Source organism: Oncorhynchus kisutch, linkage group LG15, assembly GCF_002021735.2.
Source record: "Oncorhynchus kisutch isolate 150728-3 linkage group LG15, Okis_V2, whole genome shotgun sequence".
Lineage (NCBI taxonomy): Eukaryota > Metazoa > Chordata > Actinopteri > Salmoniformes > Salmonidae > Oncorhynchus > Oncorhynchus kisutch.
In genome coordinates this window covers 37,298,112-37,313,493 of record NC_034188.2, presented here as the reverse complement: position 1 = coordinate 37,313,493, position 15,382 = coordinate 37,298,112, and the positions used below count along the sequence as shown (strand labels likewise).

General features: G+C 39.9%; 1 protein-coding gene across 1 annotated transcript in view; it reads left to right on the top strand.

The window, feature by feature from the left end:
* Positions 1-15,382, top strand: part of LOC109905272 (leucine-rich repeat and immunoglobulin-like domain-containing nogo receptor-interacting protein 2) — a 381,644-nt gene that overhangs the window by 57,730 nt on the left and 308,532 nt on the right. The window contains exon 2 of the mRNA XM_031790222.1: positions 12,692-12,769. The gene's annotated coding sequence lies outside the window, so the exon portion shown is untranslated. The remainder of the gene's footprint in view (positions 1-12,691; positions 12,770-15,382) is intronic.

Sequence of the window (15,382 nt, the reverse complement as noted above, 5' to 3'; positions counted from 1 at the left end):
CTCCTGAAAGAAGAAGGGCGGGGGTGTATGTTTCATGATTAATTACTCATGGTTTGATTTTGATAACATACAGGAACTCAAGTCCTTTTGTTCATCCGACCTAGAATACCTCACAATCAAATACCGACCATATTACCTCCCAAGAGAATTCTCTTCGGTTATAGTCACAGGCGTGTATATTCGCCCTCAAGCCGATACCACAACAGCCCTCAAATAACTTAACTGGAATTTATGCAAATTGGAAAGCAAATATCTTGAGGCCGCATTTATTGTAGCTGGGGTTTTTACAAAGCAAATTTTAGAAAAACGTTAGCAAAGTTTTATCAACACATTGACTGTAGTACTCACGCTGCTAAAACACTTGAGCACTGCTACTCCAACTACAGGGATGCCTACAATGCCCTCCCCACACTCCCTTCGGCAAATCTGAGCACGGCTTGATTTTGCTACTCCCTTCCTATAGGCAGAAACAAACATGAGGTACTCATGTTAAGGACTATTCAATGCTGGTCTGACCATTCGGAATCCCACGCTTCAAGATTCTTTTGATCACGCGGACTGGGTTTATCAGTCAGTGTATAGGAGATGTTGTACACACCGTGACTATTAAAACCTACCCTAACCAGAAACAGTGGATAGATGGCAGCAGCAGCACAAAACTGAAAGCGCGAACCATGGCATTTAACCATGGCTAGGTGACTGGGAATATGGCCGAATACAAAGAGTGCAGTTATTCCCTCCATAAGGAAATCAAACAGGCAAAATGTCAGTATAGATACAAAGTGGAGTCGCAATTCAACGTCTCAGACACGAGACGTGGGTGGCAGGGTCTACAGACAATCACGGATTACAAAGGGAAAACCAGCCTTGCTTCTGGACAAGCTAAACAACTTATTCACCAGCTTTGAGGATAACACAGCACCTCCGATGCGGCCCGCTACCTCCACTTTGCTGATCCTCACTGGGGCACCACAGGGATGCGTGCTCAGCCCCCTCCTGTACTCTCTGTTCAACCATGACTGAGTGGCCACCCACGCCTCCAACTCAATCATTATGTTTGCAGACGACACAACAGTTGTAGGCCTGATTACCAACAATGACGAAACAGGCAACAGGGAGGAGGTGATGGCCCTGGGAGTGTGATGCCAGGTAAATAACCTCTCACCCAACATCAACAAAACAAAGGAGCTGATCGTGGACTTCAGGAAACAACATCAACGGGACAGCAGTGGAGAAGTTGGAAAGCTTCAAGTTGGCATACACATCACTGACAAACTGATGTTCCATCCACACAGACAGTGTGGTAAAAAATGCACACCAGCGCCTCTTCAACCTCAGGAGGCTGAGGAAATGTGGCATGGCACCTTAAAGCCTCACAAACGTTTACGGATGCACAATTGAGAGCATCCTGTTGGGCTGTATCACCGCCTGGTACTGCAACTGCACTGCCCGCAACCACAGGGCTCTCCAGAGGGTGGTGTGGTCTGCCCGAAGCGTCATCAGGGGCAAACTACCTGCACTCCAGGCCACCTACAGCACCCGATGTCACAGGAAGGCCAAAAATATCATCAAGGACAACAACCACCCGAGCCACTGCTCGTTTATATGGTAAGAGTTAGACGGTAGACGGCAAACAAACAGGAAGCCCACATTCCTTTGGGGTGGCAGGGTAGCCTAGCGGCTAGAGCGTTGAACTAGTAACCGAAAGGTTGCAAGTTCAAATCCCAGAGCTGACAAGGTACAAATCTGTTATTCTGCCCCTGAACAGGCAGTTAACCCACTGTTCCTAGCCTGTCATTGAAAATAAGATTTTGTTTCTGACTTGCCTAGTTAAATAAAGGTAAAAAAACTGGTTGTCAATTGTTTACAATGAGAGCATGGCAGTAAATGGCGTTGAGGCTGGCAGTGAATGCCTTCAGCCGCCACGGTAGACGGGACTTGCTGCCAAAGTTCAAATATGAATATTTTTGCTGTCTGCTGTAGCGTTTATTTCTACCTGATGTTGATTTGTATTGTTTGTTTAGTGAACTCACCATAGCAACGAATACCGTCATGCTGGCTTACTTTTGCAGTCACCGTCTTTCTTGCTTTTTTGTCTTGCTATGCCGACTGGTATTGCGGCTTTTGCGTCCCTAGTCTAAATGTAGCATAAGGAGGCCATATGAACATTGCCCAATTTTTGGTGAATTTCCATGAATCCTAAGTGAAAGCAGTATTATTGTGGTCTCATCTGACATACTGTACCATGTCCAATGCATTGCTTAGCACATTTGACAACGCTTCCCTGCCATTTGTGACTAACAATGTACTCTCAACTTAATAATATCCTGATGTTCCATTATGGATTTGCCCTTGGGATGGGAAGCTTAATTGATGGAAAAGAAAATATCAGGATATCTATAAGATGTCAATACAGTCTTCTAGCATTAGTCTCATTATAGCTGCAGTGTTGACATTGTCCTGGAGAGACTTTGTTTGGCATTAGAGTCTCATTGACTTCCAGGTCCCTGGCAATAGATCTATCCTAAGGAAAAAGCAGAGAATCCAAATGAATCAAGGTATTTTATGCATGACAATGGTATTCAAGACAGAGATTCTCCTGATTCTCTGAGATAGAGATTCTCCTGATAATTCATTGATGATAATTGTAATAAAATATACCCAAATTATTGTAAAACCCTTAGGTGGATACTACACATTAGAATCGTAGCCTTACACTGCATGTATTATAATTACATATATTTACTTTCAGTTGAAATTGATTCCCCTTCAAATTAATGACTTTCGACAAGATTAAAGATTAAAGATCTAAAAGGTTGAGTGTGTGTGATTAACAGCGATGAAAGAACTTTACTTTGTTCTGATCGACGAAAACAAAAGCCAGTCTATATCAAAGGAAAAGGAGGCCTACAGCCATGCCACTATTAAATGTGCTTATGATGGCAGATAACTCAGTATGCGGTATACTCAGTGGAGTCTGTTCCAGGATATGGCCCCACCGACTTCCCCCTGCTGCACCCCTGACAATACCCATACTAACTTCCTCCTTCACATGCAGGGAAATGGCCTGGTTCTTCAATTATTCACAAATACACTTCTCCTGTACAATAGGATCTCATTAAACTTATAGAACAAAAACACAACATTAAGGCAGATGTTTAGGTTCTCGTTGTAGGTGCATATGAGATATTGTACTAGGTGCTAGGGAAGTAGTTATGTGGAACTGAAAACAGACTATATTAAATTAAAGTCTCTATGTAAATGTGCAAGTTGAACGGAGGAGACAGTAGTCTTAAAATGTATTGATGCTCAGTCACTAAAAAGATTTATGAGTTTCTTTCCTTTATTTTCATCCCTTTAGAGTATTGATTTATGGCCGGTATAAAACACCATATCCAATGGTGTCACATGAAAATGCCACTATGTGCTCTAGTTGACAAATTACAGGTGTGGCAATGTTTGGACACACACACACACATGAGGATTGTGTGCTGTTTTCGAACTACGGTTGTTTACTGTATATGCAAAAACATTGTCAAATTGCATTCGTTTTTTAAAAACTTTCTTTTACACTACATGCTCCAAGCTCACCTTGTTCATTCAAGTGCATTCGGAATGTCTCAATGTGTCATTTATAAAAATAAAAAAAAACTGCCATCATTGTATTAAATCCCCACTAGACACAGACTGGTTGAATCAATGTTGTTTCCAAATCATGTCAATGAAATTACGTTGAAACAACGTGGAATGGATATTGAATTGATGTCTGTGCCCAGTGGGATGTGATTGTTATAGCATATATCAACTGAAATAAGCTAACAAAATTATGGGAGTCTACTTTATAACAGTGCCAGTTGTCAGTGTCTTATCTATTTGTCCCCTTGTCTACATGGAACACCATCCAGAAACACTGTTTTTCATTGTAACCCTCACTTGACCTCATCAATGTGTCAAATACAAAGTTCACTATGAAATGAATTGACTCTGCATTATATTTGAGACATATTCTACAGTACTTATCACAGATAATAGACACCACTAGTGAGAGTGATGGATTGCCTGGGCATTATAAAAAGTCTGCAACTCCAACAAAACTAATTAAAATGACGGAACTTCACAGCAGTGAATGAGAAATGGAGTCGTTTACGGCACAGGCTCTGAGTAGACTTAGCTCTTGAACAGCTCCACAGATATGTGTGTATTAATATTTTTATGCCGATATTGCCTCTCGTCCTCAGTTCTTCTCAAACCATAGCTCAGTGAATCTATGGAGGCCTCAGGCACTTCAATACATACCGCCTCTGACAGAGTGTACAGAAAATGAAAGTACAATTTTAATTGCAAACATTGCAAATGGCTCCACTTCCCGGTCCAGTGGCACATTAGCATGTAAAGAGGATCATAGATGATCCCATCGAAGCAGACGGAAAAAGACAACCTCTCATTCATGCTCACTAAATTGCGTCAATGCTATCATTATCAAAGTTATTTTTGCCGTTGATCTGTTTCTACACTTGAGAGAGTTTGCAAGGGTGAAATCCATAATTTAGCATGAATCCCTTTATTTTCTATATAATATTTGATGGTTGCCTCATTGAAATTGAGAGGGAAGTATTCACATTGCATTTTGTACACAAAGCTCTTCTAGAATTGGAACAGCATGGTTTCTGCTATACATCAATTTACAACATGTGAAATAATTATCAATAAAATAGTTGATAATTCCAAATGGAATTGTACAGACATACATACACTACCCTATGTATTTATTTGGACAGTGGAGCCAAAATGTCTATACACTTCAGCATTTTGGATTTGTGATCAAATGTTTCATGAGGCGACAGTATAGAATGTCACCTTTTATTTGAGGGTATTTTCATACTTACCGTTTAGAAATGAAAGCGCCTTATGTATCTAGTCCCCCATTTGAAGATTATTTTCCACTGACAACTTCACTTATGGTGTATTATACTAGTCAAAAGTTTAGTGTTTGGTTCCATATTCCTAGCACACAATGACTACATCAAGATTGTGACTCTACAAACTTGGTGGAAGCATTTGCAGTTTGTTTTGGTTTTGTTTCAGATTATGTTTTTCTCAATAGGAATGGAATGGTGAATAAGGTATTGTGTCAATTTGGAGTCACTTTTATTGTAAATAAGATGTTTTCTGAACAGTGTGGATGCTACCATTATTATGGATAATCATGAACGAATCATGAATATTGATGAGTGAGAAAGTTACAGTCTAACAAAGATCATACCCCCCCTCAAAAAGAAATGCTAACCTCTTTCCACCAATGTCTCTTGATTCAGGCATTTTCCTGTGTCAATGTATGAAAGCTCTGCAACTGCACCTTTCCTTGCCACCACATTCATAGCATTAACGGAATCTGATGTTCTTTTGGACTCTTATTATATGGCCTACATTCTGTCTCGGAAAGACGTGGAGCATGATAAAATGTGCCACGGATTCCCAGATGGGAAATGTGACACTGTTTACAAAACCACTCCCGATAATTTATTGAAAAACAGCAGAGATCTCAATTTAAGTTGTCTTCTCCCTGCTAAATCAATTGAAGCTGCCTCCTGTATTGAACCGAATAGCCAAGATATTGCATCATAAGTTTGAAGAAAAGTGTGTATGGCAGCTTGTAGCTAGCAGAAAGTACACTGTAGCTCCATTTTACACAACGGAAAATTCAACTGAACCTCAATCGTGCCATATCTTCATTAACAGAAAGGGCCTGCAAGAAGGAGGCAAACTAAAGCATTGATGTCTGTAGAAACTGCATTGCAATGTCTGTCAGGATGCACAGACTGTTCCAGATGTTGAACTATGTGACGCTAATGCTAACTGAGGCCCTCATACTGTCTCTTGTATACATTCTGTTGGTGACTGCGTCTCCCAAAGGTGAAACTAGCTCTTCTCAGACACACTGGCTTTCAGCTCCATAAATCATTTACTGGCCTTTGGGAAATCCTGAGAAAGTATTAAGAGCAAGACTATCAGACAGCTTCAAAAGGCTCTCGAAGCTCATGTGAGATGGACTTCAATGATTGAGTATTGACTTATTTTTGATTGGGGAGAAGAAGAAAAAAAAACTTGGTGGCTGGATGCAACCAAGATGACAAAAACAAACTTGAGCGTTAAGTTAGCTCTTAGCCCCGCAGCTACATCAAGGCTACATCAAATACCTCACAGGAAGCCAGTGTGATAAATGTTAGGAGACTTTTGAAGGCCAGTCCAAAGGCACACCGTTTGAAGTGTTTATTTACCCTTATGATGTGAAAATGTTAAGCCTATTCTCCCCTCCAACGCAGAAAACTCCTTCATTATGAATAAGCATTATGCATGATAAATTACCAATATCTCGTTGAACATGCAGCCAAACAACCACATTGTCTTTAATGGACTATGGAGCATTGTGTTTTCTTCTGAAGCAACAAAGTTTTCTTCACAACATCTAAACTCCAAAATAGAGTACTATTATGCTTTCATCTGAACCCTAACATATCCACTATAATTTACCTTGCAAGGCGAAGATGCCGCTCTGGCATAGCTCATATTCTTTGAGGCACGCAAGCCTGTTCAACGATGAGGAGGTCATATCATAGAGAAAAGAGCTGAAAATACATTCAAAACGACAAAACAGAAAACTGCACAAAAACAACGCAATGCTTCTGTATCGAGCAGTCTGGCTGAATCTGTGGAACAAGAATGCACAATCACATGGGGAGAGGACGAGCAAAACACAATGAGATTTGATGAGCGAGAGAGCAACACAAAGAGAGAACAAGGGGAGTGAAATACAGATAGGGGGAGGAGGGAAAGAAGGGAAGTGGATGGAGGTAAGGCATGCAGTGCCAGAAACGGCAAAGCAGTGCAAATCTCCAGGAGCAATGCGAATATGTAGGCGCTCATAGCAGAGAGAAAGAGTGGCTGAATGGAAAATCTGCATGGCGTGAGTTAGAAGATGGTGCCTTTGGGGGTGAGAAAACACACCGGGAGACTCGCAAGCTGATTAGCACGCTTGGGGAAAGCCTTTTTGGGGCTCAAATGCTAGGGAGAAAAAGTATTTTCCTCCCAACCATCAAGCATACTTTACCCCAGAGTTAAGCCTGTGTATTTTCAATGAGCAATCCTTTTCAATTGACCCCCACTTCAAGTGTTGTATTGGATGGCCTAGGATGGTCTTTGTGAGATACAGAGTAGGTGAACGGATAATCTCTGCATGTGTGGATGAGGTGTGATCGTGTGGGGGTGCTTTGCTGGTGACACTGTCAGTGATTTATTTAGAATTCAAGGCAAACTTAACATGGCTACCACAGGATTTTGCAGCAATATTCCATCCCATCTGGTTTGCGCTTAGTGGGGCTATTGTTTTTTTTTTCGAACAGGACAATGACCCAATGCACACCTTCAGGCTCTGTAAGGGCTATTTGACCAAGAAGGAGAGTGATGGAGTGCTGCATCAGGTGACTTGGCCTCCACGATCAGCCGACTTCAACCAAATTGAGATGGTTTGGGATGAGTTGGACCGCAGAGTGAAGGAAAAGCACCCAACAAGTGCTCAGCATATGTGGGAAGTCATTCAATACTGTTGGAAAAGCATTCCTCATGAATCTGGTTGAGAGAATGCCAAAAATGTGCCAAGCTGTCATCAAGGCAAACTTTGACTACATTGAATCAAAAACAATTGTTTAACGCTTTTTTTGTTACTATGTTATTCCATATATGTTATTTCTTATTTTTGATGTCTTCACTATTATTCTACAATGTAGAAAATGGTGAAAATAAAGAAAAACCCTTGAATGAGTAGCTGTGTTCAAACTTTTGACTGGGACTGTACATATATATATATATATATATAGTTTAGAAACCATTGGTCTAGCGGTCCAGGCCGCTGCCTCTGGTGCATATGTATTATTTCTGCACACTCTCATCTATATCTCTCTCTATCCAATAAACATACACAGACTTATAAAATAATATATATATATATATTTTTTATGTATTGGGCTATGCTCTTTTGTGGCTGAATTTATATGTTGATGGTATCCAAAACGATAGAGTACAGCAAGTATGGAATCAGTTAACATTATGGTCGATTAAAAATTCAGTATTTGATGGGAAAATCCAACAACCTTGTTGTTGCAAGCATCACAGTCCAGCCATCTAAGCTCCCTGAACCACCAACCTCCTCCTCAGCCAAATGAAAGCCTCACAATCTGGGCCACTACCAGGGAAAGACAGGGGCGAACTCTCTCCACTGAGCTTTCTCCACAGAGGGACAGAGTCAGTGAAGAGTGAAGATCTCAATCTTAGGGCACTGCCATTACAGTGTCAGTCTGGCAGCCTGGTGTGTGTGTGTGTTCGTATATTTGTGTGTGTGTGTTGGGTTTCATGTTAGACTAGAGAATAATGCTGACCTTGGTTTACCTCTCAGGATTCCATTCTGGACGGCCGCCTACCCCCAACCATTACAGACTCCCACCTTCCCCTCATCCATCCTTCCCATCCTCCCTTTATCTATCCCTCTTTCTTGGGGATGAGAGTGGGGCCAGACTAAGCCAACGGCTGTGGTAAAGAAGTCAGGCATCTTTGTGTCCCTCCACCTGTGCCAAGCCACAGTAGTCTGCAGGCTCTAACCTCTGCACGCTACCATTTTAAAGGCGTAGAGATACGCTACCAACTACTACATCCAGTCATTAAAAGGCTTGTGCCAGAAAGCCTCTGCTCTATTTGACTTTCCCTGTCATACGAATTTCTGCTGGCTCGTAACTTTCCGGGCAACAGTGAAAGCAAGCTAATTTTAATGCATGCGACTGTCAAAAAGATTCCCCATTTTATATTTTCAGTGAGAGGTTATTGTGCTTTTCCCTTCATTTCAGACGCAACATGATAAAACATAAGAGACGTGCTTATGTCGGGGTGGGAAAAAGCTGCCAAGTACGATACAAAAAGAGGAGATCAATGGCGATATAACTGTCAGATATTCAAAACAGTTTACCATTAATGAGAGCACGGCGCTCTACGACTTTGCCACCATAATAACATTTGCTGTGAAGGAAATGACAAGGTAACATCTAGAGTTGCTAGATGCAGGAGAATTGCCAGTAGAGAATATATTCTTGCTAGTTTCCAAAACACAGATTAAGCCCATATGCAAAACACAGATTAAGCCCATATGCCTTGACTTTTCAGCCCATATGCTTTTCAGTCCACGATTAGGCTTAATATGGGTCAGGGTTAATATGGGTCTATGGGGGTAACGTTACTAAACCAGTTCAGATGAAGTGTCAACTTCAAATCACATTGAAAAAATCTCCAGCACAATAATAGTGTGTCATAAATTGAATTGAATTACCACAACAAGTCATTGAAAAACGTTAGAATGACAAACCAAATAAATATGTAGGCTACAGCAGCCTAGAGGTAGGCAAATTGTGTTTTTTCCCCTTGTCGTCTCTCTGGCGGCGGCGAGAATGATTAAGAACTGTAGGCTACATGTGTGCACTGCGGAGGCCCGTTGGAGGCTTGACAAAAAATGTAAATTCCCTTTTTGCCTTGATGTTCATAAAACTCCACCAACCCCATCTTGCGCTGTGGAACCCAATATGATATGTGACCACCTGGTTACTGCAAAACTATTCTGCAGAGGACACCAAAACCAGAGTGTCCACCGCAAAGCCCAAGAGCCTGACCCTCTCTAGAAGTTGCTATAGCCCTGCTTTGGATATTTAGAATATATTGGCCATTGGCTGAGACACAGGGCCTGTTCTAGCGTGATATGCCAGGGCAACCTTTGTGGATGTCCATCATCATTTCTATGATATGTTAAGAATTACAATTTGTAATATATGTTATGAATTTGAAAAAATACAATATGTTATAAATTTGCTAAATGTACAAAATGTTACAAATTTGCAGAGACATATAATACTGTATGTTATGAATTCTAGCTAGGTTAATAGCTTGCTAACATTAGCTAGGCTTGGGGAAGGGTTAGCTAAAAGGGTTCAAGTTAGTTTCAAAGCAGTTTCAAAGTAGCTAATTAGCTAAAATACTAAAGCTGTTTGTGATGAGATTTGATTTGATTTGAATTTGATTTGATCTCTTAACATTTGGGTTGCTAGATGTTCACTTTTTGCCTTAAGTAACCATCTGTAACCATACCAAACATAACATGTCTTACTTTTTGAGCGTACTGGATTTACGTTTACTATGTTACCTCTAGTCTATGAGACCAGGCTGATCATGGTGGGAAATTGAAAATGTGAATCGGACAAAGTTAGATTTAATAATGCATTTAGGTTATTATTTATTGAGATGCATTAATAAACCAAATCAAATCGTATTTGTCACATGTGCCGGACACGTGTGTAGACCTTACGGTGAAATGCTTACTTTACAAGCCCTTAATAACCAACAATGCAGTTCAAGAAATAGAGTTAAGAAAATATTTAATAAAGTTAATCAAAAAGTAACACAAGAAACTTACATAACAATAACGAGGTTATATACAGGGGGTGCTGGTACTGAGTCAATGTGCGGGGGTACAGGTTAGACGAGCTCACTTGTAAAGTGACTATGCATAGATCATAAACAGAGAGTAGCAGCAGTGTTAAAACAAAGCGGGGGTGTCAATGTAAATAATCCGGATGGACATTTGATTAATTGTTTAGCAGTCTTATGGCTTGGGGTTAGAAGCTGTTAAAACCTCTTAGCGCACGGATCCCGTTAACAGAATCAAAATCAACAACTTCCGGTTAACCTGGAGCGCGCCAAATTCAAATGACAAAATTGTAATATTAAACATTCAAGTGTCCTACATAATTTAAAATCTTAATTTCTTGCTAATCCAACCACGTTATCAGATTTCAAAAAGGCATACCATGCGATTATCTGAGGACAGCGCCCAGCATACAAAAGCATTACACATTTTCCAAACCAGCAGAGGCGTCACAAAAGTCAGAAATAGCGATAAAATAAATCACTTACCTTTGAAGATCTTCCTCTGTTTGCAATCCCAAGTGTCCCAGCTACACAACAAATGGTAGTTTTGTTCGATAATGTCCTTCTTTATATCCCAAAAAAAGTCACTTTAGTTGGCGCATTTGATTCAGTAATCCTCCCGTTCCACTAGTTCAACATGCACACAAAGGAATCCCAAAAGTTACCAATAAACTTTGTCCAAACAAGTCAAACAAAGTTTCTAATCAATCCTCAGGTGCCCTAATATGTAAATAAACAATCAAATTTAAGATGGAATGTAGTATGTTCAATACCGGAGATAAATAACGAGGTGCGCACCCTCATCCACGAGCGCCACAAGACTAGTCAAAATGAGAGCCACCTTGAAAAACAACAAATTCTAGCTCATTATTCAAAAAACAAGCCTGAAACCCTTTCTAAAGTCTGTTGTCATCTAGTGGAAGCCATAGGAACTACAATTTGTGAGCTATTTATTTGACCAGCTTTGAAATGGACAGTGACCTAAAAAAAAAAGTCTGGATGGATTTTCCTCGGGTTCTTGCCTGCAATATAATTTCTGAGTAAAGGGTCTGAATAGTTACTGTATGTAAATATGATGTTTCAGATTTTTTTTATACATTTGCCGAAATGTAAACAAAAACAGTTTTTTCTTTGTCATTATGGGGTATTGTGTGTAGATTGATGAGGGGGGGGGGGACTATTTAATCAATTTTAGAATAAGGCTGTAACGTAAAAAATAAAATGTGGAAAAAGTCTGGGGTCTGATCACTTTCCAAATGTAGTGTATGCTTTGATTGAAACAAAATACGAGAAAGGCTAATAGTTTGTTAACACCATCTGCATTCATTTGCTCACGAAACAGTAATTCAAGAAGATCGATCAAAATGCATAGGCTATTCCCATGAAACTGATTGAGATCAATCAAATGATTGGCATGCAGATGCAGTTTCACCAGTAAAACGTGAAGCATTATCATTCCCTATTGCCAGTGATGGCCTATTTTGAAATTAGGTATGCCTAATTTGATGTTTTGAGGGTATTAAAAATATAACATTTTCTTGAGACAATTATGTGTGGGCATAGGCAGATGTTGCAATTGGAGGATGCATTTGATGCCTATTCTATACAGGGCTCTCCAATCCTGTTCCTGTAGAGCTACCATCCTGTAGGTTTTCATTCCAACCTTAACCTAGCGAACCTTATATCTAATAATTAGCTGGTTTATAAAATGAATCCGATTCGTTACAACTGGGGTTGGAGTGAAACCCTACAGGGTGGTAGCGTTCTAGGAAAAGGGTTGGAGAGCTCTGTAATGATAGGCTATTCAATAGGCTACATCTGTCGGTACAAACTTTGATTGTGGAAATGATGACGTCAATAAAAAAAATAGCAGTACTACACCACTGGTGGAACCAACAGCATCTAATTTTTGCTTTGAAATTGATCTCTAATTCTGCTATTTAGTTCACTTCATTGCAAACTCTGCAGGAGGCTCCTCTTTACATTGTTCACATCACATTCTCCGTCTTTTAAGAAATAATGGTTTTCGAGAGAAGTGGCCAGACACTGTTGGAATGACTTAGTGACCATTGGGCTGACAGGCTAAATCTCTGTGAAGCTCTGCGTCCAAAATCCTAACCGTTAACGATATCCTGATGCTAACTCTGCCCTTCTCTCTCTCACTGCCTTTCAGGCTGACTGTTCCATCGCCCCTCATCTTCTGTCTTCTTAGTCGGAAAAGAACCATGTAGTCTGAACATCTTCTGATATGGTAAGTTGCTACAGTTTGTCAGTGTAATGGAGGCCGAAATGTAAGGGCTAAAGCGGCAGAATTCATGCTAGGATAACGTATTACATATTTTGATAGCCACGTTTGCCCTGACTATTCATCCTTAGCTTCATGACCCCACAAAAAAAAGAAAAGACGATGTACATTATTGGCCACGGCCACTGAATATTATTTTAAACAGAGAAAATATATTTTTTTTTCACTTGGTAGCAACGATTAAGGGGGAGGACGTGTGATATAGTCAAAGTCGATTAAAAGCAACTTCAATCAGTTTTGGAACTTTGACATGGAGAAAAGTACCACTGCCTTCCCTGTTTGAGCTCAGTCTGGATCAGTCTGTCTGATCTGGGCTTGGTACTTATACACAGACGCATCACACGGGAAGAAAAGGGAAAAGCACTGGGTGGCTTTCCAAAATGTGCAAGTGTGTTCTTCACAGATTCAAATACTAATACATGTATGTGCATTGTAACAGTGGAAGCACTTTAAAAAAATGACACAGCCTTGACATCCACATGTCAAATTTGCATTATCAAGAGATTAGATGAAAACAAATGAAAAGACTGAAATGCAATGTACAGTAGAGCCCGCAATGCAATACATTTGCAAGACTGAACTACAACGAAATCCAATGCATTTGAGGAACTGAAATGCAATGCATCTCTTTAAAGCCATCTGAGCTCTAGGTTATCAATTTGTATACAACATGCAAAAATAAGGCACAAATGCAATGGCATGCATCCTGTTATGTTTGTTACCATATTCAGCCATTGACAATTTTCATGATTTGAAAGAAGAGGTCATCAACATAAAAGGTTTCAAATGTTTTTCATATGATTATCACTGACAGTTTCAGCATTAGTATGTTTTCAATGTCAATTGTCAGTATAAATGATTTGATTGTAGCAATACTGGGTTACATCAATGACACATATAACAAATAATATCAGATATGATCAGTGTTCCCGGGAAAATAGCACACAGTGGATTTGTCATTCTACTGCAGTAGTCTTAAAACGGAGGCAGAATAATTCATTGCTGGAGGGCTTTAAGCATCAGGACACAGCGGTGGCTCTAGGTGAATAGGGCCCCAGGGCCCTTCTTTTTTATTTTTTATTACTCAAACCCAATACAAATCCTCCCATTATGTGCAACAAGATAACAGCTGACCAGAGGCCTGTGCCAATCAGGCTGCCCAATCCCACCCATTCTATGTTCCCAAATTGTAATGGGAATGGTAGGACATTGCACATTGGAACAGAGACTCTGGCACAGCACAGAGCCAATTATTTCTGTAGCCAGAGCTAAACTCTTTCTTGTTCTATGTTTATATTGGCGTCAAAGAGTAAGAAAGCCACTGATTATACAATAATAATACTGTGGTTTCTTTACACGGATGACTGCATTATGCAGGGGTGTTTTTACATTAGGCACAGGCAACAAAACCTGGAATAATAAACCAGTTGGTGCTCTGAAGCACTGTTTTAATTGTATTGCTCTACCTCCTTATAAAATAGGAAACATAACTCTGCAAAGAGAGTTTGTCACAAAACTGAATTCCTTGAATCACTGTTACAGGCTCAATGCTATAAATCCATCGATGACAGTAAACATGACGTACATGCACCAACAGTAATTCTTCTTTACTTATTTTCTATGTTTTTAAAGATGTTTTTAAAGATATTTGTAGTCATATGAAGTTTGCTTTCTGAAATAGAAATGGATGTGCCCTGTAAAAGATTAATGAAGCCATCTTTGACTAAAATTGGAGCATGGGTCTCCTTTGATGATGTCAATGGCAAAGACATATTTTTTGACGAAAACCCAATGTTTCCTCTGATAAAATTCTACATCCACTCTGTTGTTTGAAATATAACAGTGTCTGGTTTGCTTTGGGGGAACAACTATACAATAAGACAACCGCAATGCTTGAATGTATACTATGCCTACGGAGTATGCATATCCTAAACCCTAACATAGATATTTATCTGCCACGGTAAACTGCTAATCACATATTTGTACATATTCCTTCATCATCTTTTGTTCATCTTTTTTTATTTTGTGAAGGAATGTGGTAAGGCGACAGCAACACTTATTGGTAATCAGCAGGCATACTCCTGTTTGAAAACAAGATAAAGCCTTTGAGGAGACCGTTGAATAAGTCAATAATCACAAGAGGACGGGCGGCCCTGCCGCAGTTTAACCTCAACATTATAGCAAATGCTGCTGGGAAATCTCCCCCTTAATGCCCCTCTCTAGCATCCTCATCTTGTGGAGATGGAAGCTTGGAAGCTCTGGTAAAAAAAAGAAGCTTCTTACTACCTTAGAAGAACCTGAAAACCTCTACAGTTTTGTCTGAGCCTCTCTGAGTCGAATAAGCAAATACTTTTCATCTTACTTAAGATGAACGCAGAAAATAGCAGCTCACGCTATATACCAATGAGATGTTTTAAAAAAAACACATTTTGCATAGCAATATTCAATGGGGTATTATTATATCACAGTCAGACAGCTTTGCCTATTATTAGAAATATGGTTATTAGAATATCATATTTGTGGCACTCTGCAGTAGATAGTAATTTCTATTACTTTTTA